This window comes from Procambarus clarkii, chromosome 81, assembly GCF_040958095.1.
Source record: "Procambarus clarkii isolate CNS0578487 chromosome 81, FALCON_Pclarkii_2.0, whole genome shotgun sequence".
Classification (NCBI taxonomy): domain Eukaryota; kingdom Metazoa; phylum Arthropoda; class Malacostraca; order Decapoda; family Cambaridae; genus Procambarus; species Procambarus clarkii.
Genome location: NC_091230.1, coordinates 2,148,110 through 2,165,142, shown reverse-complemented (window position 1 = coordinate 2,165,142; position 17,033 = coordinate 2,148,110). Strand labels below are relative to the sequence as shown.

The window sequence follows — 17,033 nt, the reverse complement described above, 5'->3', positions numbered from 1 at the left end:
ACCGTGTTTTGTTTGTACTCATCAATAAGTGAAGTCCTGATCCGCTTTATAAAAGTCCTTAATTGTTCCTAACTGATTATTAAGACGTCTGGCAAACATCCTCTGGATGTTTCCTGCCAGCCTGCAGGCACATCCTGCCTAAAATATACGATGATGTACTGTACATTTAAGAAACAAATCTGGGTCACAGGTCTATGGAGTGTGGTTAGGCTTACGGAGTCAGCCGGTCCCTCCCCCACCACCAACACACCTCCCCCTCTCCCCCCACCACCGACACACCTCCCCCTCTCCCCCCACCACCGACACACCTCCCCCTCTCCCCCCACCACCGACACACCTCCCCCTCTCCCCCCACCACCGACACACCACCCCCACCCCCCACCCCAAACCCATACACGCACACACACACTCTCAAAGGTCACGTGGTTCACAGTTCACTTCAACACCCATATATCGCTTCCTGCCTGCCTGCCTCCTTCCCAGCCTGCCAGCCTGCCTCCTTCCCTGCCTGCCTCCTTCCCAGCCTGCCAGCCTGCCTCCTTCCCAGCCTGCCTCCTTCCCAGCCTGCCTGCCTCCTTCCCAGCCTGCCTGCCTCCTTCCCAGCCTGCCTCCTTCCCTGCCTGCCAGCCTGCCTCCTTCCCTGCCTGCCAGCCTGCCTCCTTCCCTGCCTGCCTCCTTCCCAGCCTGCCAGCCTGCCTCCTTCCCAGCCTGCCTCCTTCCCAGCCTGCCTGCCTCCTTCCCAGCCTGCCTGCCTCCTTCCCAGCCTGCCAGCCTGCTTCCTTCCCAGCCTGCTTCCTTCCCAGCCTGCCTCCTTCCCAGCCTGCCTCCTTCCCAGCCTGCCTCCTTCCCAGCCTGCCTCCTTCCCAGCCTGCCTCCTTCCCAGCCTGCCAGCCTGCTTCCTTCCCAGCCTGCCTCCTTCCCAGCCTGCCTCCTTCCCAGCCTGCCTCCTTCCCAGCCTGCTTCCTTCCCAGCCTGCCTCCTTCCCAGCCTGCCAGCCTGCCAGCCAGCCTGCCTGCCAGCCTGCTTCCTTCCCAGCCTGCCTCCTTCCCAACCTGCCTGCCTGCCTCCTTCCCAGCCTGCCTCCCCAGCCTGCCAGCCTGCCTCCTTCCCAGCCTGCCTCCTTCCCAGCCTGCCTCCTTCCCAGCCTGCCAGCCAGCCTGCCAGCCTGCCTCCTTCCCAGCCTGCCAGCCAGCCTGCCAGCCAGCCTGCCTGCCTGCCAGCCTGCTTCCTTTCCAGCCAGCCTGCCTTCCCCCCCTGCCATCATGCTAACGGGTAGTGTGTGTTAGGCTTATCTTCGGGAATGAGCCGGTCTCACCCCCACCACCAACAAACCACCCGCCCCCCTACATCCCATCTCTCAAGGTCACGTGGTTCAACCGCGTGACTACCACTCACTCCCTGCCTGCCTGCCTTTCCCTCCCTAATTCTCACTACTTCCATCCCTTCCTGCCTACCTCCTAGCATCTCTCCCTACCTCCCCCTCCCTCTTAGCATCTCTCCCTACCTCCTAACATCTCTCCCTACCTCCCCCTCCCTCCTAGCATCTCTCTCCCCCCCTCTCTCACTGATTCTCCCCCCCCCCAGTCAGCCATCACCAGTCAGCCATCACTGACGCAATGCGTGCATTTGGAGCCAACATGGTGCACAGATGTTTCTTGATTGTGCAGATATGTAAAACAAAAGCACAGAATGAACATTCCAGCCTTATGGCGATTCAAAATAATAGGAATAATAGGCCGTGAATCTGTGAAGTCACAGTGGGCAAACTGGACCATCGCCCACCCACCACCACAAGCCGGCGTGACGCTTGGTGGACCCCTTCCTACCCGAACTTTGTTCGGGTAGCATGACTCCCCAACCCCAATCGGGAAACTGGAAGTTTCGGATAACTAAAGTTCGGAAACCAAGTGGTGCTCTGTATATATATATATATATATATATATATATATATATATATATATATATATATATATATATATGTCGTACCTAGTAGCCAGAACTCACTTTTCAGCCTACAATGCAAGGCCCGATTTGCCTAATAAGCCAAGTTTTCATGAATTAATATATTTTCTCTAAATTTTTTCTTATGAAATGATAAAGCAACCCATTTCATTATGTAAGAGGTCAATTTTTTTTTATTGGAGTTAAAATTAACGTAGATATATGACCGAACCTAACCAACCCTACCTAACCTAACCTAACCTATCTTTATAGGTTAGGTTAGGTTAGGTAGCCGAAAAAGTTAGGTTAGGTTAGGTTAGGTAGGTTAGGTAGTCGAAAAACAATTAATTCATGAAAACTTGGCTTATTAGGCAAATTGGGCCTTGCATAGTAGGCTCAGAAGTGAGTTCTGGCTACTAGGTACGACATATATATATATATATATATATATAATATATATATATATATAATATATATATATATATATAATATATATATATATATATATATTATTAAATATGACCGAAAAAGTAAGATTAATAATTCTAACACGAATTTTCTCAATCTTTCGTACATTACGCTTCACTGTTAGAGGTAAATCAAAAATCACTTCTCCAAAATTCATTTTTATTTCTAGTCTGACGCGACACGGGCGCGTTTCGTAAAACTTATTACATTTTCAAAGACTTCACAAATACACAACTGATTAGAACTTACGTATCTCTGATTTTATATCTACATTTGAGTGAGGTGGGAGGGGTGATGTGGCATTAACACAAGACAGAACAAGAGGGGATATTAATAGGGTATTAAAAGTATCAACACAAGACAGAACAGAAACAATGGGTATTGAATAGAAGTGTTTGTAGAAAGCCTATTGGTCCATATTTCTTGATGCTTCTATATTGGAGCGGAGTCTTGAGGTGGGTAGAATATAGTTGTGCAATAATTGGCTGTTGATTGCTGGTGTTGACTTCTTGATGTGTAGTGCCTCGCAAACGTCAAGCCGCCTGCTATCGCTGTATCTATCGATGATTTCTGTGTTGTTTACTAGGATTTCTCTGGCGATGGTTTGGTTATGGGAAGAGATTATATGTTCCTTAATGGAGCCCTGTTGCTTATGCATCGTTAAACGCCTAGAAAGAGACGTTGTTGTCTTGCCTATATACTGGGTTTTTTGGAGCTTACAGTCCCCAAGTGGGCATTTGAAGGCATAGACGACGTTAGTCTCTTTTAAAGCGTTCTGTTTTGTGTCTGGAGAGTTTCTCATGAGTAGGCTGGCCGTTTTTCCAATCGTCCATTGGACGATTGGACGTAGAATCGCTGTTTACCAACGTACCTGTGGACGAGACAATCGGAATGATAGCCGACAGAGTGTATCGTGATCCAGCCTGTACTCCTCTTGACATGCCAGAAAGTATTCTGAGGAAACTACTCCAAGCTTGTACTAAAGAGGCACCCTTCTTGAGCCCGGATGGGCACATGTATAAGCAAGTAGATGGGGTCGCCATGGGTTCTCCCCTAGGTGTCCTGTTTGCAAACTTCTACATGGGTACCATCGAGCATAAAGTCTTAGTCGACATGAACTTGAAACCGGCCATATACTGCAGGTATGTTGACGACATTTTTACACAGGTACCTGATGTCAGACATCTGCAGGAGCTGAAGGAGGCATTTGAGCAGAGTTCCGTGCTGCGTTTCACTTACGAGACGGAAAAGGATGGGAAGCTGCCTTTTCTAGATGTAACAGTCATGGAAAAGGGCGGAGGTTTCCACACTGCAGTCTACACTAAGGAAACAAACATAGGAATGTGCCTAAATGCCAACAGCGACTGCCCTGACAGGTACAAGAGGAGTGTTGTTAACGCATACGTCGACCGTGCTCTCAGCCACAGCTCAGAATGGAAGCAAGTCGACGAAGAACTCTGTAGGGTAAGGCAGGTCCTAGTCAATAACGGCTTCTCCAATGGTTTCGTCGAAGACATCATAAGAAGGAAAGTGAAAAGCCATGCAACCTCTGAAGAGACAACTAACACAACACCTATACCCCCTATTAGACTATTTTACAGGAACTTCTTTTCCACAGCTCATAAAACGGAGGAAAGGGTCCTGAAAGATATTGTTAATAGAAACGTTATCCCTACAGACAAAAATCAGAGGATACAACTGACGATTTACTATAAAACCAGAAAAACGGCCAGCCTACTCATGAGAAACTCTCCAGACACAAAACAGAACGCTTTAAAAGAGACTAACGTCGTCTATGCCTTCAAATGCCCACTTGGGGACTGTAAGCTCCAAAAAACCCAGTATATAGGCAAGACAACAACATCTCTTTCTAGGCGTTTAACGATGCATAAGCAACAGGGCTCCATTAAGGAACATATAATCTCTTCCCATAACCAAACCATCGCCAGAGAAATCCTAGTAAACAACACAGAAATCATCGATAGATACAGCGATAGCAGGCGGCTTGACGTTTGTGAGGCACTACACATCAAGAAGTCAACACCAGCAATCAACAGCCAATTATTGCACAACTATATTCTACCCACCTCAAGACTCCGCTCCAATATAGAAGCATCAAGAAATATGGACCAATAGGCTTTCTACAAACACTTCTATTCAATACCCATTGTTTCTGTTCTGTCTTGTGTTGATACTTTTAATACCCTATTAATATCCCCTCTTGTTCTGTCTTGTGTTAATGCCACATCACCCCTCCCACCTCACTCAAATGTAGATATAAAATCAGAGATACGTAAGTTCTAATCAGTTGTGTATTTGTGAAGTCTTTGAAAATGTAATAAGTTTTACGAAACGCACCCGTGTCGCGTCAGACTAGAAATAAAAATGAATTTTGGAGAAGTGATTTTTGATTTACCTCCAACAGTGAAGCGTAATGTACGAAAGATTGAGAAAATTCGTGTTAGAATTATTAATCTTACTTTTTCGGTCATATTTAATAATATATGTCTACAGGAAAGACTGCTACCAAAATATACTAATATATATATATATATATATATATAATATATATATATAATATATATATATAATATATATATATAATATATATATATAATATATATATATAATATATATATATATATATGTATATATTGCATAGATACAGGGAAGTTAAGCATACTTGCCACAAAGGGTCAGTGAGTACATTGGCTGGTGCCAGCGTGAGAGAGTAGACACACGCCAGCGAGGAGACAGGACGGTCTGACGCTGAGGTCAACCTCAACTGGCACAATGGAGAATAACAACTGTGACGTGGTCGTGACGTGTTCATGACATCACCTCTGCTACTGATCAGGGAACGATCAATATGATTGGTTTCCGCTCTTTTGCTGCAATGTCATTGGTCAAATTGTAACCCTTTGTGTGTCCCACGAGATGCCCGGAGCCCCAGGCAAGAGCATTCACGTGAGGGAGCCCTTGCACAGAGGACGTGTCCTGTTCTGTCTATCAGTCAATTGACTGAACACCGTCCATTCCTCACCGTCAAGTTAAACTCGGTGTCTTTTCGATATACCAACGCTCGCCCTGAATCGCGACTGTGACTATATTGTTCAGAAGCCTAAGTGACAAATCACCAGAGCGAAACAGACTGGTATCAGGTAACCCCTAGTGACAAGTGGAGATCGTCTGTGAGTGACCTGGAGTGAACTAAGGCAGTGCCGCTGCCTAAGTAACCTGTGTGTGACTTTACCACAAGTGTACCTGCATGGTATTACATACCCTGCAGCCACCAGCCGCTACTCGGTCCAGAGCGTGTAGCTAGTACCTCAGTACCTCGGTAGCCTCGAGCCGCCCGCCGCCACCCTCACTGTACCACGTGACGTCACCACCCTTACTCACTGCCAGTGCCAGAGTGTGTGCGTGTGTCGGTTATACATACAGCACACCCTCCTGCGAGTACCCCCGTGTCAAGTACGGTTTGTGGGAAAGCCTGTCGTCAATGGTTTCACTTCAGAATGAGGAAACCAGCTATCAGGCCACCTACGAGTTCTTGCATAAATGTGCCTGAGTGAGTGAGTGAATAAGAGAGGTACCTTGCCTGTAAGTACAAGATCTTGTCATTGTTTTATTGTGTTTGTCTGTGTTGATCTGAGGGATCAACCACAGTTCTCACCTACTCATACCTGTCACAGGTTATAGGTGACGGCACCTGACAGTGTATGCGTGTTTATCTGTGTGGTATCATGGCATTACACTCGTCTGTCAATGTGAGCTTCACATACACCACACATTTAGTATTATATGATATTATTGTGCATGTTATTGCCTGTCCCATTGACAGTGTATTTGTGATTTATTGCATATCATCATTACCCGAGTATCCGGTTGGAACTCTTGTGATCCCTTTGCATACCAGCAGTTAGGTTGCCGTGTTAATGATTGGCTGTCAACTGTGTTAAGTTAGGTGTTTCGCCAAGAGTGGATCCAAGTCCATTAGCCAGACGTCAAGTCTTGCTAATGCAACCATAGCCTTTCTGACACCAATCTAAAGTAAATCAAGCACCCTTTGTATTAGTGGTTAAGTTAGTAAATAAACTACTGTTAAGCTTTATGCTGTGTTTCTGTTGAACCATTTCTGAATACTGCCAACAAATTACTCAAGCCTTCAACTCTAGGTGTCTTCAACACCGAGTTGCCTAATTCACTAAATTATAAATGTGATGAGGACCCTAGGGGTCCCTTAAAATGTTAAATCATTGAGGAGATTCGAACGATCAATGTGGAGCAGGACCAGGTGAGGCTAGTCTAAGAAGAGACCCTCAAGGACTCTAACTCGACCTTGCTCCCAGGCCCTGTACGGTTGCTCTCGTATTTTCTATTCTGCTAATTCCGACAGTTTCGTGAAGCGTCTGCCACATGTACATTGGCGACGTACGCATTGCAGTCGTGAAAGCAAAAAAGAAAACCCCCACATCTGGCGCCCAACATGATTGGCTTAGTTGGAACCTATGAGCTAGGTTGTACAGTAAAATTTCGCACTTAAATTTTCCCTGAAAATTCAAAAGTGATGAGCAGTATTCAGAGAATGTTTAACACCCTGTTAGGTACACACACACCATCAGTATGTCTAAGTGTGGAGAGTACAAACAGCGCTACCTGCATCTTCACCAGGCCTTGACCGCTCGTAGACCTGACGACTACGACACTCTTACTGAGCAAGAGTGTAAGGAACGAGTGGAACAGCACATGAGGGCCATGGAAGAGGTGATGCTACAAGCACAAATGCAGGGTAGTACTGAGGTGGCATGCACGAGTCTCATCACACTGGATGAGGCTATCGGAGGTGAGACCCCAGTGAGAGATAACACAGTGGGAGACCCCCAGTGAGAGACAACTTGGAGGTAGAGACCCATGTGGGTGACGTCACCGAGAATGATGTCACTAGAATCACGTGCGCTGCGGAAGAAAATGGAGTCACGTGGGAATCTAGCCCTTTAACCCTTAAAGTGCACATCACGTCATATGACGTGCTGGACGTTGTTCCAGTCAACTGCGCATCACGTCATATGATGTGTTGGAGTACTACGCAAGATTTTAAACAGCCCGCGGATACACGGGGTTCACCACACCTTCATCAGGGCTCTTGTAAACAGACGCCATTTTAAAAAAAAATCGTGGGCCAAACTCTCAGGTGTTATTGGCCTCAGTATTGAGTGAGCAACCAAGCCTGACGCACGCAGCATGAGCTAACAGCACTGCTGTTCAGCTTGTGACCACAGCATCACCTAAAAATGCCAAATTATACTTGTTCATGCTATTATGTTTTTTTTTTTTTTTTTTTTTTTTTTTTTTTTTTTTTTTTGAGATATATACAAGAGTTGTTACATTCTTGTACAGCCACTAGTACGCGTAGCGTTTCGGGCAGGTCCCTGGAATACGATCCCCTGCCGCGAAGAATCGTTTTTTCATCCAAGTACACATTTTACTGTTGCGTTAAACAGAGGCTACAGTTAAGGAATTGCGCCCAGTAAATCCTCCCCGGCCAGGATACGAACCCATGACATAGCGCTCGCGGAACACCAGGCGAGTGTCTTACCACTACACCACGGAGACTGTAAATCCCTTTGTGATCCCTTTGTGATGTAGCGATGATATTATTACAGAAGACCCCTGACTGTGATAAAACTGACCAGGGTTCTGATAATAGCAGGATTGTGGTGATATTTATCGCTGTGCACCATGGAGGGAGGAGTAATGCTGTGGGAGGGAGGGTGGTGGCGATGTCTTTTGACTGTGTGTGGCCACCTTTTATTGACTGCACTCGGCATACCAGCTTAGTGGTTCGCTATGGTGAACACAAATGTAGATACTTATATATATATATAACGTGTGTATAGAGGGTATAAACAGCAAGAGAAGGTTTGGAGCCGCCATTTTGGTGAGGGCGGTGGCGTCGTCTGCACGACGCCACCGTGCAGACGACGGTGTTGTTTACTGGTTACCACGATGGTCTTTGGGCACCATACCAGTTTATTTGTACAAGTATGGTGAATAAAACAGGTAGATATTTATACATAATGTGTATATAGCGTAATAACACCACACAGTATTGTTGGAGGAGAAATATTAGTGCGTCTGGCCTTGAGGGCGGCCGCCAATCAGCTGACTCTGTGAGTAGCCACATCTTTTTGCCTTTACTCACCATACAAGCTTAGATGTACAGTTATGGTGAACAAAACATGTAGATATTTATATATAACATCTGTATATAGTGAATTATAGCAAAAACATTATTGTGGGAGGAGAATGTGGGTGAGTCAGATGACTGGAGGGAGGGCGGGAGTGGCTAGCTGGTAAACGGCGGTCACTCCTCGTTACTTTTTGACTCATAATAGCTACTTAGTGGTTCGTTATAGTGAACAAAACATGCAGATACTTATATATAACCTGTGCTTATAATGTAATAACCGACAAAGTATTTGTTCACTGATTGATGAACATAATTGAATCAACAATATGCACACCATATTTTTGAGTACACCAACAATTCACTCATTTTATTATATAAATATATCAAACAACACACTATTGAATAATATTACAGCAAAAAAAGTATGAAAAATCAGAGACATTGAAATAATTCGGTAATTATCTCTTTGTGGCAACTCCAGCCTGACAGCTTGCGAGCAACAGACTGCCTGGGACGCACGCTGAGTCAGCGCCTATAATTTGCCAGACTTCCCCACCCTATAGCGGGCAATATATGCCACTTACGATTTTTTTATTATTTTTACCGTGATCAGTGAACACAAATTAACAGGTTAGGAAGAAAAAATAACTTTTTTTTTTTTCAAAATGACATGCGCCTGTGGGGATGACAGGATATTAAACCCCGAGCATGTTAAGGGTTAAATACTCCGTTGGGGGGATTCTATGGGGAAGAATCTCGGCCCAAAAGGTCCTTGTGGACGACACCAACTCAAAGAGTAGGTATTACAGGCTCGCAATTATTCACCTTAGAGGAATACCGTATAAACAGTATATATACCGTATAAACAGAACAGAATAAACAGAATACCGTATAAACAGAACCAGGTCTATTCTATAAATTCATAAACAACAAATTGCAGGTAAAGGATTATATTCAGAGGTTGAAAATGGGAAATAGATTCATAGAAAATGAAAAGGAAATGTGTGAAACATTAAACGAAAAGTTCCAAAGTGTGTTTGTACAAAATGAAATCTTCAGGGAACCAGATACAAGTTTCCCCATGGGTTCTGAATGTGCACCTGAGCTCAGCATTCCACTTCAACTGATTTTTCAGGCATCCCTGTTTACAGGAGTTGTAGCTGATGTGTGGAAAAAGGCTAACATAGTTCCAATCTACAAAAGTGAAAGCAGGGAAGACCCCCTTAATTATTGACCTGTATCATTGACAAGTGTAATAGTCAAAATATTGGAAAAAATCATTAAAACTAAATGGGTAGAACACTTGGAGGAAAACGATATAATATCAGACAGACATTATGGTTTTCGATCTGGAAGATCCTGTGTAACGAACTTACTCAGTTTTTATGCTCGAGCTACAGAGATTCTACAGGAAAGAGATGATTGGATTGACTGCATCTATCTGGACCAAAAAAAGGCTTTTGAAAGAATTCCCCATAAGAGGTTGTTCTGGAAACTGGAACATATTGGAGGGGTGACAGGTAAGCTACTAACATGGATGAAAAGTTTCCTAACTGACAGAAAAATGAGGGCCGTAATCAGAGGCAAGGTATCGGATTGGAGGAATGTCACGAGTGGAGTACCACAGGGTTCAGTTCTTGCACCGGTAATGTTCATTGTTTACATAAACGATCTACCAGTGGGAATACAGAAATACATGAACATGTTTGCTGATGAAGCTAAGATAATAGGGAAGATAAGAAACCTAGACGATTGTCATGCCCTTCAAGAAGACCTGGACAAAATAAGTATATGGAGCAACACTTGGCAAATGGAATTTAATGTGAATAAATGCCATGTTATGGAACGTGGAATTGGAGAACATAGACCTCACACAACCTATAAATTATGTGACAAATCTTTAAAGAATTCTGACAAAGAAAGGGATCTAGGGGGTGGTTCTAGATAGAAAACTGTCACCTGAGGACCACATTAAGAACATTGTGCGAGGAGCCTATGCTACACTTTCTAACCTCAGAATTGTTTTTAAATACATGGATGGAGAAATACTAAAGAAATTGTTCACGACTTTTATTAGATCAAAGCTAGAATATGCAGCGGTTGTATGGTGCCCATATCTTAAGAAGCACATTAACAAACTAGAAAAGGTGCAACGACATGCCACTAAGTGGCTCCCAAAACTGAAAGACAAGAGCTACAAGGAGAGGTTAGAGGCATTAAATATGCAAAAACTATAAGATAGAAGAAAAAAGAGGTGATATGATCACTACATTCAAAATAGTAACAGGAATCGATTAAATTGATAGGGAAGAATTCCTGAGACCCGCAACTTCAAGAACAAGAGGTCATAGATTTAAACTAACGAAACAAAGCTGCCAGAAAAATATACGAAAATTCACTTTTGTAAACAGAGTGGTAGACGGTTGGAACAAGTTAAGTGAGAAGGTGGAGGAGGCCAAAACCGTCAGTAATTTCAAAGCATTATATAACAAAGAGTGCTGGGGAGACGGGACACCACAAGCGTAGCTCTTATCCTGTAACTACACTTAGGTAATTACACAGTGGTACCTTGGAATACGAGTGTCCCTGTATACGAGTTTTTTGGAATACGAGCAGGATTTGCTCGGAAAATTTGCCTCCGAAGGCGAGGGTTGCCTCGGAAGGCGAGGGTTGCCTCGGAAGGCGAGGGTGTTGATACGCGTATAGGCCGACCTAGCTCGTGGTGGCATGGCAATCGCCCCTCAGTTTACCAGTGCCTCGCGCCCAGTGACTATCCCGCCTGAATTCTTCACCAGGATTTTCAGTGTTTTGTTGGATTTTTGGCCATTTGACCATAAAATTTGTTATTATATATCTCACCATGGGTCCCAAGAAAGTCAGTGGTAAGGACCAAGGCAAGAAAGCACGCAAGGATGACAATAGAGGAAAAACAACAGATCATTCGGAAGCATGAAAATGGTACACGTGCTGTTGAACTTTGTAGGCAGTACAACAAAGCCACGTCAACGATATGCACTATACTTAGCAAGAAAAAGGACATTATGAGTGCTAAAGTGGCAGAAGGTGTAAGAACAATCACGAAACAAAGACCACAAATACTTGAGGAAGTGGAAAAGTTGTTATTAATTTGGATACACAACAAGGAGTTTGCAGGTGATAGTGTTTCAGAGGCCATCATTTGTGAGAAAGCCAGGGTACTGCATGAAGACCTTGTAAAGAAAACCCCTGGAACGAGTGCAGATACGAAAGAAAGGCAAGCAGGGGATGGTTTGAGAAATTTAGAAAAAGAAGCTATATTCATAGTGTTGTGAGGCACAGGGAAGCTGCCAGCTCAGACAAACCAGCGGCTGAAAGATTTATTGAAAAATTTAAAGTTTGCAGAGGCTGAGGGATACCTACCGCAACTGGTGTTTAATTGTGATGAAACAGGACTGTTCTGGAAAAGACTGCCAAAGAGGACATACATTACCAAGGAGGAAAAAGCTTTGCCCGGACACAAGCCTATGAAACAGGTTTACGCTTGTGCTGTGTTCAAATGTATGTGGCGATTTGAAAACTAAACCCTTGCTAGTGTATCATTCTGAAAATCCAAGGGTTTTCAAACAGTATACAGTGCAGAAGAACCAAATGTGTGTGTGATGAGGAGGGCTAATAATAAGGCATCGGCGACTAGGATTTTTTTTCGGAGTGGGCGAATGAAGCGGTGTGCCCTGCCATACAAAAATATCTGCAGGAGAAACATTTGCCACTCAAGGCCCTGCTTCTCCTTGACAATGCTCCTGCTCATCCTCCAGGCTTGTAAGATGAATTGTTGCACAGATACAGTAATTTTCTCACATAAAGTTCCTTCCTCCTAACACCACTCCTCTAATTCAGCCTATGGACCAGAAAAATCATAGCGAATTTTAAGAAACTTTACGAAAGGGCACTTTTCCAGAAATGTTTCGAAGTGACTGAAGCCACAAACCTCACCCTCAAAGAGTTCTGGAAACACCATTTTAACATTTGTACTTCTTTAAAACTCGTTGACAAAGCCTGGCAAGAAGTAACTCAAAGAACCCTGATCTCTGGCTGGAGAAAATTGTGGCCTGAATGCGTCACAGAACTAGACTTTGAGGGGTTTGAGCCTGTAAATGATGCGCCTATTGTTGAGGAAATTGTTACTCTGGGCCGCAAATGGGCTTGGAATTGGATGGTGATGTGGAAGAGTTGGTGGAAGAAGAGACAACAAAGAACTGACCACCGAAGAACTCCAAGTCATTCAAAAGGAACAGCAAGAAGACCCAGCTGAGGATGTTTCTCCAGTGGAGGATGAGGCAGCAGCGAATGTCCCTTCCGCAACCATTAAGAAGTGGTGTCAGATGTGGGAAGAGATGCAAACTTTTATTGAAAAGACTAACCCAGAGAAAGCTGTAGTAGGCCGTTGCATTAATCTTTTCAATGACAGTGTAATGCCTCACTACAGAGACATCTTGTGAAGGGAAAACAATCTTCCATGGACAGATTTGTTGTGAGAACATCGAGCAGTGAGCCACAACCAGGACCTAGTGGTATGCAGGCAAAACGTGCCAGAGAATGCACCCCAGAGAGTTCCTCACTACCTGATGTTATAATGGAAGGGGACTCCCCTTCCAAACAGTAACACCTCTCCTCCTACCCCCCTCCTCACCATCTTCCATACGCCAACAGCAGTCATCAGCAATGGTAACTAATAACTTGAACATAGTTTTGTAGTGTAGATTTTGATGAATTAGGTATAAAATTTAGTTTGAAATGAGATTTTTGGGTAGTCATGAATGGATTAATTCATTTCCCATTATTTCTTATGGGAAAATTAGCTTCGGGTTACGAGTTTTCGGGTTACGAGCTGTCTTCAGGAACGAATTAAACTCTTAAACTGAGGTACCCCTGTATAAACATTTCAGTGTCGCCACGTGGTCACCCGAAATGCGCAGCGCATAAGGGGAATGTTGAAGAGCCTTCTGCCTGGAGTGCGATAGTGTTAATGAGATTGACAATAATATCAGCAGAAAGCGGTAAAACTTGGTTCAATAATTCATGAGCGAGGTAATCAAGAATATCATCAACCGGCACCTTTGTGAACAAAGAACAAACGTCAAAACTGATTAACTTGACATTAGGATTGAGTGGAACAATTTTTAATTTGCTAACGAGTTCAATATAAAATGGTCAAATGAGAAGAGGAAATAGTTCCTAACAATGGGGACAAGATTTTGCTAAACCATTTAAAGAGCTTGTAGAAAATGGATCCCACAGAACTGATGATAGGCCTCATGGGATAGTTAGGCATATGAGTCTTGATAAGTTCATAGATATATGGTAAAGAAGGAAATGAGGTACCAAGTTGATTTAGAAGATCTTTATGGTTACTTAAAAACTTCCTCAAGCTGCTATTGAAGGACTTGATGATGTCATCAAGAGAATTTTTCCTGAGTTTGGTATAAGTTGAAGATCTTGGAGATCATTCATTTTGGAAATATATTCCTCCTTGTTTAGAATAACAACAGTGCTGGATTTGTCAGCCTTGCTTATATGAATAGAAGGATTGGTTCTTAACTCCTGTAAGCTTCATCTGAACCTTTCAGGGATTCAGCTAGGATTCAAACCCATGCCGTCCAGGATCACCCCTAAACGTACACAGTACCATGACCACCACAAGTCTATAAGGATTGGTAAGTCCTGGTGCTTATTAACTAAGCTCCACAACTGATCAACCCCTGACAACACTCAGATTCATTTCAGTACAGTTTTTCATCAAATTCTGGCACACATGAAATGGATCCATGAGTGTCGTCGAATTTGATCAGTCGTGGTGCTCCGTTAATAAACACTAGGCATGACCAATCCTTATAGACTATCATTGGTGCAGTGGTCATGGTACTGTGCACATTTTGGGGTGATCCTACCTTGAGGTTACCTTGAGGTGCTTCCGGGGCTTAGCGTCCCCGCGGCCCAGTCGTCGACCAGGCCTCCTGGTTGCCGGACTGATCAACCAGGCAGTCTGGTTGGTGGACTATTATCCTGGACTATCGCTTACATGTTCCTGCAGCTTTCTCACATATAGTGGTACCTCGGTTTACGAATGCCCCTCTTTACGAACTTTTTGGGTATTGAGCTCGATTTCTTCAGAAAATTTGAATCGGGTTACAAACTTTACCTCGGGATACGAGTTTTTTGATACGCGTATGGCGACCTAGCGCGTAGTGGTACGGCGATCATGCCTCAGTTTCCTAGTGCCTCCCGCCTAGTGACTATCCCGCCTGAATTCTTTACAAGGAATTATTTTTTTCGGATTTTTGGCTATTTGAATATAAAAGTTGTTATTATATATTTTGCGATGGGTCCCAAGAAAACCAGTGGTAAGGTTCAAGGCAAGAAAACACATATGAGAACGACCATAGAGGAAAAACAAGAGATCCTTCGTAAACATGAAAATGGTAAATATGTTGTTGAACTAGCTAGGAAATATAGCAAATCTTCAGGGGAGGAGAAACTCCCGGATTCGGACACTGTGCAAGCAGTATCTGAAACCAAGGCCGGGCCAGCTACCATTGGCCAGGAGAACCACTCTCCTCAGAAAGGACTCAAGCTGTGCCAGAACCCGAAGCAACAGCCAGACTGAGGGATGAAGGTACAGGAACCCCCCACCTCAACCAGTTCTGCCAGAAAGCATCCATCCTGAATGCCTCACAATCAGGGAACGGCGCCACATATATTGGGAGCCGACGTCAACGTGGTCCACCTCTGGGCACCCAAACATCTGTCGCCAAAGGAAGGTGGCGGCATTGACAGTACACTCCGTGGAAAGAGGAATGAAGCGAGACAGGCCAGCCGCCATGATGTTGGACACGCCCCTGAATGTACTCACCTAGTTGTGGTTGCAAGGGTTGCGCTTTGGCTCTTTGGTCCCGCCTGAATGTGAACTGAACAGCGTGGAGGCTAAACCCGAGAACTCAGCAAAAAATCTACCCGAAGTGACCAGCCCCAAAGAGCCACGGACCGCAGAGACAAGGGGTGAGACAATGAACCACAGAAGAGCAGTGTGATTGGAGCCAAATCACCGAGCCCCGAGGCAACTGAATCCACTGCAGCATCTGCCACACCGCCGCAACCTCCCGCACCGTGCTGTGAGCTCGACGTCAGGACTGAGTCAAACGCACCTGCCCAGCCTGGTAAGCGCTGGTCATAAAACCCCAGCCAAGAAACGAGGCGTCCATGAACACACCGAGCGAGAAAAGTGGAAGGCGCCAGGGTACCAAACCCAGAAAACCGATGAGGAAGCCAGAGACGCAGCAACCGATGAGGAAGCCAGAGACGCAGCAACCGATGAGGAAGCCAGAGATGCAGCAACCGACACAATGACCCTGGAAGTCAAAGTCAGCGATCAGGAGAGCGGCGAAAGGGGCTGTCCCAAAGATACCAGAACAGCCTCCAAAGCCAGACACTGCCCAGCGGGAAAAGACTAACCGGTCCCCAGAGAGAATCCTCGGCCACCGTTGAATGCAAGCTGCGCCAACTGCAGTGCACCCCACCCACCACAAACCTGCTCCCTACCTGGGACAAGACAGGAAGCCCAAGACCCCCGGCGAACCCCAAGGGCGAGAACAACACCAAGCAATGAAGTCCTCAAACGGGAATGAGTGAGACCCGAACGACCCAGGAAAGGTAACCCCTGACTTGCAAAGGAAGTACTTACCGGGCACATGCAGCCCAGTCTACTTGTAGGAACATCTGGCCACCACCACACAACACAGCTGGCAAAGTCATTAATGCAAAGCCAGACAATAAATTGAGGCCAGAGAGGACATGTGACACTAGGCACCTCAGTCTATGAACTACGGGGTGGTGTGGCCTGCTTGCCTGAGCGGGGTCCCCCCTTCCCCATCGGGGAGGGTGAGCCACTAATGAGTGGGCGTGCTAGTTGGATGACATGTTGCTTGTTTCATTGTTTTCTATTGGGGGAAGTTCTGTGCATCGATTCAGATGTAGGTTGCATTTTAACTAGTTAGAGATTTGTAACGTTCTACCATTCTGGGTGCCTTCTCCGGTCGATGGCAAACGTGACAAACTCTACATATAGAGAGCTCATAAGGCCATTGCTCCCTGTGCCTCTCATGCAGGTCAGCGTTCAATCCCAGACCGTTCAAGTGGTTGGGCACCATTCCATTCCCCTGTCCTATCCCAAATCCTTATCCTGACCCCTTCCAAGTACTATATAGTCATAGTGGTTTGGGGCTTTCCCTTGATAATTCCCTCCCCTTCCCTCCCTGCGCCTCTCTGAGTGGGCCAGGTTCTGGCTCGTGGCCTTAGGTAGGAACTTGAACTCCAAGGACTGATGGAACCAAACTAATATGGCACATGTCAGTTTGATAGCTTCAGGAAGCCGACGGGGCTCCCCTCAGAAAAAATA

At 45.1% G+C, this 17,033-nt stretch overlaps 1 protein-coding gene across 2 annotated transcripts in view; it reads right to left on the bottom strand.

Moving 5' to 3' along the window:
• Positions 1-17,033, bottom strand: part of LOC138349817 (brahma-associated protein of 60 kDa-like) — a 172,644-nt gene that overhangs the window by 135,496 nt on the left and 20,115 nt on the right. The window lies entirely within an intron of this gene.